The sequence below is a fragment of the Gossypium raimondii genome, chromosome 6 (genome assembly GCF_025698545.1).
Source record: "Gossypium raimondii isolate GPD5lz chromosome 6, ASM2569854v1, whole genome shotgun sequence".
Lineage (NCBI taxonomy): Eukaryota > Viridiplantae > Streptophyta > Magnoliopsida > Malvales > Malvaceae > Gossypium > Gossypium raimondii.
In genome coordinates, this window is record NC_068570.1 from 53,629,630 (window position 1) to 53,640,383 (window position 10,754).

Below are 10,754 nucleotides of genomic sequence, written 5' to 3' on the forward strand. Positions count from 1 at the left end.
GCCCGAATTTTATGTCCCAAAATTACCGTGGACTTATCCTTGAAGATTACAACGGATTGAACTTTGAAAATTACAGGGGGCAATCTGGCTAAGTAAGGAACGAGTGTTACCAGCCGAGCAAGATAGCATTCTGACATGTTGGCAATAAAACCTTACTGAATAACGAGTAATGACAACCTAAACATTAAAAAGGGATCATTCTCATAACATTCTGCATTCATGCAAATATAATTCACACACACCTAATTAGGAGCATTTGATTCGTTCTGATCATAACATCCTAATCATTAGGCATAAATAAGTTCATAAAATAGACGTTACAGGTCATGTTCCCTAGAGAAAATATCAATGAAGTTACCCATACCCCTGAAGTTACAGTGGAATGAATTGAAGTCGTCATATCAAGTCCTATCTCTAAGAAATTACAGAGGAATTGACTAGAAGCAGCAGATCTTGTCTTCCTGTATTTGGCAGCGAAGTAGATCGAAGATTGCAGATCTTGTCTTCCTGTATTTGGCAGCGGAGTAGATCGAAAATTGTAGAACTTGTCTTCCTATATTTGGCAGCGAAGTAGATCGAAGATTGCAGATCTTGTCTTCCTGTATTTGGCAGCAGAGTAGATCGAAGATAGTAGATCTTGTCTTCCTGTATTTGGCAGTGGAGTAGATCGAAGATTATAGATCTTGTCTTCCTGTATTTGGCAGCAGAGTAGATCGAAGATAGTAGATCTTGTCTTTCTGTATTTGGTAGTGGAGTAGATCGAAGATAATAGATCTTGTCTTCCTGTATTTGGCAGCGAAGTAGGTCAAAGATTACAGATCTTGTCTTCCTGTATTTGGCAGCGGAGTAGATCGAAGATAGCAGATCTTGTCTTCCTGTATTTGGCAGTGGAATAGATCGAAGATAATAGATCTTGTCTTCCTGTATTTGGCAGCGAAGTAAGTCGAAGATTACAGATCTTGTCTTCCTATATTTGGCAGCAGAGTAGATCGAAGATAGCAGATCTTGTCTTCTTGTATTTGGCAGTGGAGTAGATCGAAGATAGTAGATCTTGTCTTCCTGTATTTGGCAGCGAAGTAGGTCAAAAATTACAGATCTTGTCTTCCTGTATTTGGCAGCGGAGTAGATCAAAGATAGTAGATCTTGTCTTCCTATATTTAGCAGCGGAGCAGATCGAAGATAGCAGGTCTTATCTTCCTGTATTTGGCAGCGAAGTAGATCGAAGATTGCAGATTCTGTCACCCTAAGCAGTAGTGGATCAGATCAAAGATGATAAATCTTATCTTCTCAAGATAGTGGAGAAGCAGATTTAAGCCATTAGTCCCATCTCCCTAAGCAGTAGTAGAGTAGGTTGAAAATCGTAGATCTTGTCTCCCTAAGCAGTAGTGGAACAAATCAAAGACAGTGGATCTTATCTTCCCGAGGTAGTAGGAAGCATATTTAAGCCATCAGTCCTATCTCCCTGAAGTTGCAGTGGAGCGGATTAAAACCCCAGATCTTATCTCTCTGAAGTTGCAGTAGAGCAGATCGCATCTAGTCTTATCTCCCTAAGCAGTAGTGGAGCAGACGAAAGAAATCAATCCTATCTTCCTGAAGTTGCAGTGGAGCGGATTAAAACCACAGATCTTATCTCTCTGAAGTTGCAGTAGAGCAGATCGCATCAAGTCTTATCTCCCTAAGCAGTAGTGGAGTAGACGAAAAAAATCAATCCTATCTCTCTGAAGTTACAATAGAGCGGATTAAAACCACAGATCTTATCTCTCTAAAGTTGCAGTAGAGCAGATCGCATCAAGTCTTATCTCCCTAAACAGTAGTGGAGTAGACGAAAGAAATCAATCCTATCTCCCTGAAGTTACAGTGGGGCGGATTAAAACCCCAGATCTTATCTCTCTAAAGTTGCAGTAGAGTAGATCGCATCCAGTCTTATCTCCCTAAGCAGTAGTGGAGTAGACGAAAGAAATCAATCATATCTCCCTGAAGTTACAGTGGAGCGGATTAAAACCACAGATCTTATCTCTCTTAAGTTACAGTAGAGCAGATCACATCTAGTCTTATCTCCCTGAAGTTGCAGTGGAGCAGACAGAAGAAACCAATCCTATCTCCCTGAAGTTGCAGTGGAGCGGATTAAAACCACGAATCTCGTCCCCCTAAAGTTGCAGCAGAGTGGATTCAAGCTACAAGTCGTATCTCTTTGAAGTGCAGTAGGGTAGATCAAAACAACAAGACCCAGTCGAGGGGAAGGAGACTACCTGAAGAAGAAGCACCAAGAAGTCAAGATTTGGCAAGATCGGGCAAAATGGGCCTTTCTTAATCTTTGCTTGTTCTCGTTACACGACAACAAGAAAAGAGGGGCAGCTGTACGGCCCATTTTGACCCGGGCCCCATAGGCCCAAAACCCACATAACAAGCCCAAATTACAAACCCTAGCCCAAAAGCCATTTCCAGAAAAAAGAAAAAAAATAGAAAACCCTAGTTCCCCCCATGTGCGCCGTACACTTCTGCATCACCAACCCTGCCATCACCGTTCACCTTGTCCCATCCCCTTTGACGTCTCCGACCTGCAAACAAGCAACCAAGGACGGAAGCAGACCACAAACGGGGAAGGGGTTCATTTTCTATTTTTTCTTTTCGGCAATAAAGCCTATCATTTAAAAACGAATGGGGGGTTTTTTTTCTTTCTTTTGGCAAAAGCTGAATCTGCTGTAAAAGAAAAGGTTTTTTGAGGTTTCATTCTGAAATAAAAATCCAAGAAAAAGCAAAGAAACACAAAGGTTTTCCTAGTTTTCCAACTTTATTTATCTATTCGTTTTTCTATTTTTGATTTGTAATAATAAATATATTATAAATATATTCATAATATAAAAAAAAAGAAAAAATATACCTTGTCAAATTTCTGGCCACCGCGTACGGTGGCCAGCACGACACCGGAGCGATAGGCCTTGGCCGGAATCTGGACTTAGTCCAGAGAAAATTTTTTTTCTTTCTTCTATTTTTTTTCTTTTCAATGCCCAAATGATTTTTTTCTCAAAAGAGTGCCTTTTATACCCTGGTAAAACGACGCCGTTTTGGCCGGTATTCTTAAGCCCCGAAACGACGTCGTTTTGACTTGGGTCAAATCGACCCGACCCGTACCGCCTAGGATCCGTGTGTTTTTGGACCAGAGGGGTTATTTGTGCCCTCGGTCCTTCTGTGTTTGAGGCCGTGTACAATTGGGTCCTATCCCTTTTTCTTATTTGTTTTAATTTTGCCCCAGATATCCTTTTTTCTTGCGATTTGGTCCATAGACCTTCTGCACAGACCATGCTAGAACGGCACCGTTTAATAAGCGAGGGGTTATTTCCCTCTTTGGTCCTTCGCCCTTTCGCGCCCTTCTATTTTGGTCCTCCTCTGCGCATTTTATTATAGTCTTAACCTTTAAATTTTATTTTTATCCCAAATTGACCCATTTTGTTATTTTTGTTGTTTTATTAACTAATCTAGCTATTATTATTATATTTTCCCATTATATATATGTATATTTACGTTACCATTATTATACCATTTAGTTTTACATTGTTATTGTTATATTTTATTTATATTTACTTATTTAAGTTTTGAATATATTGGTCCTATTATTATTATTACTATTATAACTATTTATATATATCATCTTATTATATATTTATATCTTATTATATATATCTATATATCTCTTTATAGACACGTTTTTTTAGCTTATATACATACATATGTTTTGTTATACATACATACATATACGTCTATATCCATCATTCATTTTTATAAAATATATGTATATACGTCTTTTTATATATATATATACATACTTACACTGCTTTTATTTTACGATATACATACTTATATCTTTTATTTTATGTAATATATATGTATGCACATACCCATTTTTATTTATATATGTACATATTTATACTTTTATAATATATATATACATGTGTATGTACGTGTTTATATATATATACACATACTTATACATATTATTTATATTTTAAAATCTATATTTTTCTTATGTATTTTCTATATTTTATAATTCATATACATATGTTTTTTTATATATATCGCATAATACATATTAGCATCGTGTTTCATTTTACCCAATATATCAAAATCCATTTCAAATAAATTAAATCTCGTGTTTTGATATTTGAAAAGTCGTGTTTTAACTTACTAGGTTTCGATTTTCACAATAAATCTAAACACGTGAATATTTTCAAACTCAAGTTTTAAACGATCTCGGAATTAAGAAAAGATCGTGTCCTAACTTATCGGGCATGATCCTTTTCTAAACCGGAGATAATTAAATGTCTTTTTAAATAAATAAATTTTTCGGCATGTACTCTCGTATCGGGAATTCGATACGTTGTGTCCTAACGCATTGGATATGACATGTTGTTTTCTTGAGATAAGGATTTTTTTTAAATAAAGGCAATATTTTGCGTTTGGAAATTCGAGTAAACGTGCCCTAATGTGTTGGGTTTTGATTTCTCGTTTAGCCAAATAGCTTGATATCCTTTTAAAATTTCAAAATACGGGTTTTGGAAACCATAAGGTGATCTTGATTCCTACAGTTTAAAGTATCATATCTTAAGGTGCTGGATATAATATTCTTTCAGAATAAGAGAACCTTAAATTCCAACTCATATTATTCAAAAGTTTTTAGGATCGTATTTTTAAAATTCTTCAAAATTTTCAATTTTCGACACTAAGACATTAAGTAATCAACTAGGTACCAATTTTGGGCGTATCGAGGATGCTAATCCTTCCTCGTGCGTAACCGACTCCTGAACCTGTTTTCTGACTTTCGTGGACCAAAACCGTTGTTTTAACAAAATCAAATCGTTTATTAAAAACAACCACTTTTCAAGGTGACCCGATCACACCTTATAAAAAAGGATTGGTGGCGACTCCCGTTTTTTTTCGTTTTCATTTTCAAAATCCAAGTCGACCCCGTTTTCATCAAAAAAATGGTGTCAACAAGGGATATAGGGGTAAACTAAGGAAGGATCTGCAAAGTAAGTGATCCTTACACAATTATTTTCTCAATCCAATGGTCTTGTACTCATAATTATATGGATTGACTTACTCCTACCTGATTGTGTTGTTTTAATCATCACATTCTTTGACATTTGTTTTGCCTTGGTCCAGTTAAGAAAATAAGAATCTTTAGCATTATGATTGGCAAGTTTGTTAAACAAAAAAGGGAAGTAGAGAACAAACAATGAGGAGTGGAAGTAAATATATGGATGTTGCTGGTTCCAAATGATTGTTACTATCATGCTATATGGGAAGTATATGTCTTTTGTTGATTGATGAAGCTACTTACATTTCGAGAAGAAGATTTTGATGATTTTGAAGATGCGTTAGACCTTATGGCGGTGATTTTGTTTTCTTTTGAAATTCTTTGCACCGGTCTATATAAGTGAGATGATGATACTTATTTGCTAATTTTGATTCTATGGATATTGTGGCATTATTGAAATGATCTAGAACCGTGATAATATTATGATATGATGTATGTTTACTTTGTTGCACTTTACCTTATCTATTGCTTATTTATAATTTAGTATTTTGATTGTATATATGAATTCTAGAATAGCATTCATAGTTGAAATTACTATATTATGTATTAAAAATAGCTAAGTAGAATGAGGTTTGTGCCGAGGGGGAGCTATTGTTGTTTATGGTAGTTAGCTTCCTATATTGTTTGATTTTTTCATTAAATTGTCAAAGGGGGAGATTGTTGTTTGTGGTAGTGCCAACTACAGACTGCCACTGAGGTATTTAAAATTTTTCTTATTTGGTTTGATAATTTAGTGAAGAAAATCTTTGGACCTGGTTATGTGACGTTACATTGAAGATATTTTGTTCCATCTATGGAAACAAATCCTTTGCATTTAAAGATTGGATTGAATTTGTGTGAATCAATTAAGTCATTGGAATATGGAGAATCGATTGAGATAGTGCTGTTGAATTTGAATAGCATATCTTCGACTGATTTTGTTTTGATTATTATTGATGTAATATCTATTTTTAGGGAGTTACTTTGTATTAACTTAGTTTCTATGTTAGCAAGCCGAAATGATATATGTTTCGAGGCTTGTATAGATTTTGTATGAGAGCTTATTGAGTGCATTCAAATATGTTTATTAAGGAACTATTTTTGTGAGGGAGTGCAAACTGAATTGTAAGCATTGTTGAGTGTTTACTACCCAAGTTCTTAGGAGGAAGATTTGGAGGTGAGTGTTCTAGTCTTTTGGTACAAAGCTGAGATCTCTATACTTGGAATGTGATAGAGTGTGAATCACTTGTTGTATTGTGTACTAAAGATAGTGGAATTACTTACTGAGTTACGCTCCAAAGACGTAGGGAATCAAAACTGCATAAACAAAACTCTGTGTTATTTCTATTTTGTTTGCACAGTTTTTCGCAATGCCAAGCCTTAGTGGCCATTGCAGTCTAACACTTACATTGCAATTTACACTTTGAGCAAATAAGCAACTTAAGGTAGCAACAAAATCTACACTTTATCCTATGCCAATTTACAGTTCGACTTCTAACTAATTGTAATGATTACGTAAAGCATCCTCCAACTCTGTATGTAAGGCCGTGACACTATATATTAGCGTGGCGATGTCGTTTTGAAGTTTTGTATTGAATTTTCAAGACCATTTTTAAATATGTAGAGATATTTTAAGAGTAGATTTCTTTTAAAAGTATGATCTTTTTATTGAAGGAAATTCGATCATGCCAAAAGCTTTTAAAAAGAAATTTTGCTCGAGTGATATTTAATGTGATTTAATCCAGTAAATTAATCCTTAAAAAATAATCCAGTAATTGTCGATCAAAAGTACGACAACAAATATGGAAAGTTGCATAATGTTTTACTTATAAAATAAGTTGCAACTGAAGTTACATACAAGATGCGCAACGGGGACTAACACTATACTTGTTGACAACATTGACTTCTTGCAAGCAGTGCGATAACTGTGTTTTCTGAAAATATTTATTTATATTTTGAATTTAAAATTAATGTAATGTGATGAAAATTATTTAATTATATTTTTTACAAAAAATATTCAATTAATTTATCAAAATATGATTTTTCCCCAATTTTTTTATCATATAATTATGATTTAATAATATATGCCACGTGCATAGCAGATGTGTATATATAATGCATTCAAAATTATATTTGTAAAATGTCTTTTGGTAAGAGAAAATCATAAGGTTTCAATGCTAATTTAGAATATAGACTTAGCAAACAACAAAATTCAGGCAAAACAAGAAGACTCAGATTCAATGAGGCGACCGGAAACTATCTTTTACTGTTAGAATTGCTAGAACTTATGGCAGTTGTGAAGGCAAATAAACTCTGTTAACCGAGACAACCTTAATTTAAACCGAGTGAGGCACATTTTTAAATTATTTTGATGTAAGTATATGTGAGAAGGTAGTGAATAAATTTTGATGTACCAAATGAGTCAAACATATATCCAAAATCTCAATCACTATAAATTTGACCAGAGAGAACTTTTTAGATGATTTAATCAATGTTTGTATAGATGTTAAAATCTCAATCACTATAAATTGGGTGGGCAGTTGTTGAGTTCCAGGCCGATTGTGAAGAACAGGCTTTCATCTATATCGGTTGGGACTTCGGCCTTTTCTCGACTTCTAAAGCTTTGGCTGAAGGCGGTGACAGTGTTGGTGTCGTTGTAGGCTGGTAAAGAAGGCATGATTGGAGTGGGTCCATTGCATTTTTTGGCAGCGCAAGAGGCAAACTTGTATTCGAGAATGGCAGTAGTGGCCGTGTTGTCAAATGGTGCGTTTTGTGCTCTTTGGTAGTCTCGAGCTGCCATATAATGTCGAGATGGTGGCTGATCACCTTGGATAAGAACATCAGTGGTTTGGCCGGGGCCTAACATGAGGACGGAAGTGGTGAAGGGTTTGGTATAGGACGCATCAGCTCCAACAACAGTGAGCTTATGGTTGGCTACTTTGAAGAAAAGCGGCTGGTTCAAGGCGGCATTGATCACTCTGAGGAGATTCGTCTCCCCGGAGTCGATGGGAACTACTGTCGTCTCTGCAAAAAAGAAAACATTAGTTAATAACATCGGCTTTGTCACCCGAATGTGCGGTACGAATTCAATTGGTTCGGAGCAAATTACCTTTGGAGGAGCATTTGTAGAGATCACCAGATTGAGCATTGATGGTATATGCATCAGAGACATTTGGAGCTGCCCCTGTTCTTGTTGCTTCCCTCACCACATCAATGGGATTTGTATCCCACCATTCACCAAATCATAATCATATTCATCAACATAACATTTCACTTTGATCATCATAATCATTTGTATTCGTAACCGAAAAGGATTCCTTACCGAGAAGAATCGATGTTTCGTGTTTCAGCTTAGGGACGGATGACGAGAGCTCCATAAACAGTGGCTCTAAGCCATGAACTGTGAGCATGCCACCACAATGTTCCTTCTTGTCCTTGAACTGTAAATCTGTAAGTGCAACTTCCTCCCGGTCTAATCGGACACCGAGTCACGAAATCCGGTCCATCTGCCCATCCGGTTCTCATTTGCCGCACACCATGCCTGTATATCAAAGTGGTTAGGGTAATTCAAACGTGCAAATGACAACTAGAAATGAATGAAAGCTGATGACATGCGTGCATGGCATGCATGCATGCGTGCATGAATGAATTTGTGGTTATTAAATTACCAGTGGATGGTGACATTATATCGGGCTTTGTTGACAACTTGAACTTCAAGGGTGTCGCCATTCTTGATCTCCAAGGTAGGTCCAGGAAACATGCCATTAACGGTGATGATGTTGTGAGTCTTGCACAGCCTCTTCACTTTTGTTGCTTGAATCTGTTTCATTCACCAACCAACATCAAGTTTTTTATTTAAATGTCTAATGAAAACCAATTTATCAGAAAGATATATGTATCAAAAGAAACAAGTAAAAGAACATACAACAAATCGATGTCGTTGAACTTCAGCATTTGCAGACAATGCAAGGAAAATGACGAGAAAAATGAAGGAAAACTTGTTGAAAATCCCCATTTAATCAAAGCTTAGATAGCAAAAAGCTTTGCTTGAGAAGTGATATGAGACAGAGCTAGAGAAAAGGGGTTTTATAGGAAAGATAAGAGTTGCTGTTTAGAGGTTGTCAGATTAGGTTTTGATTGGGCCAAAATGGTGATTTTTTCACTTAGTTCAAACCTGCAACAGAGTTGTTGCACCCACTAGCCTATTAATACTGAATTATGTCTTCAATGCTTGCTTCACAAGGATTTTTCTTTTTCCTTTTGCTCTTTCTAGACCAACAAATTTTCTTATAATTCCTTTTAAATTTTTTTTTCAAATGAGTTAGATGATAAACTTGTTGTTTGAAAAGTAATCATACCCTATTCGTGTACATGTACTTAAAATTAATTAGATTGTTAGTTAAAAGCCAAATTAACCAAGTGAGCATGCTATCTTCTTGAGAACCAAATTAACCATTGCCCTTTTCATGTGCAATCTCAACCCTCAATATGTTATACCATCTTTCAACGTTTGACGTTAAATCGAGGTTTTTCAATAATATTTAAATATACTAAAATATAAAAGCTCAATTAATTTCTTGAGTTATTCAAGTTATGTATATAAGCATATATTAAGATGTTTGGATGTTAGATTTTATTAAAGTTTGAAGTCAAGCATTAAAATCTTGAACGATAGTATTTTAGTTTTTTTTAATTATTAAAATAATAATAAAAATATGCATATAACGGGATTTGAACTTAACTAATTATATTGAAAATTTTCAAGTTGACCACTCAACTATAACTTTATTTGAATTTATTTAAACATTTTAGTTTTATTATGGACATATATGTAAATAATTGGTTTCTACACGCATCTGTCACGGGGCTAGATCTTTCGTCTCGCGATCTATGCAGCCTTAGGCGATCCGTTCGCTCCAAACTCGCCTAAGTCAGCCTTTACACCAAAAAATGAGGATTCTTTTAGAATTCCTCTAAGGCACTAATTTGTATAGCGGAAGCAATTGTGCCAAAAGAAGCTACAAATGAATAACAGAAAGCCAAAGAAAGAATGCACACAGAGTGTTTGAGTAAATGCTCCAAGAATTATATTACTCTTAAGAATTCAACATACAATGGATGATCTACAAGTGAGGGGGAGACTCTCTATTTATAGTTGAGCTCCCCCAAAACCGACGGATAAGATTAAGTTACATCAACGGATGAGATTAACCATATCCCTTGATTTTAGGGATTTACAAGATATGTCATATCAAATCTAATCTAATCTTTACAAGATATGATTCCTATCAATCTTCTAAGATTAGTACCAAAATAGCCTAAGTTGTCATATCTTCATTATCGGGCCAACCAGGCTTCAATCTGACAGGCTTCTCCAACAGTTCCTTGCATCGAGCCAATTCTCGTGGGCTAAATGATCCCTATCTTATCGACAGACCTTCATGGGGCGCATCTTGTGCCATGTTCACGGGCTTTGCACTTTGGCCCGTGACACATACGCGAGTGATAGAATTTCTAATATTAATAAAAGATTTGATTAAATTAGTATCACAAGTTAACTCAACACTGACTCAAGATTGATGACAACACAATAATAAACAATTTAATCTATATTTTTCATTTTAATATTGTATATATTTTAATATTATTATTAATTAATTTCAAACCATACGATATTTTT

The 10,754-nt window shown here is 35.3% G+C and overlaps 1 pseudogene; it reads right to left on the reverse strand.

Moving 5' to 3' along the window:
* Positions 1 to 7,477: 7,477 nt before the first annotated feature.
* LOC105772297 (laccase-5-like) lies at positions 7,478 to 9,120 on the reverse strand (annotated as a pseudogene).
* Between the last annotated feature and the right edge of the window lie 1,634 nt (positions 9,121 to 10,754).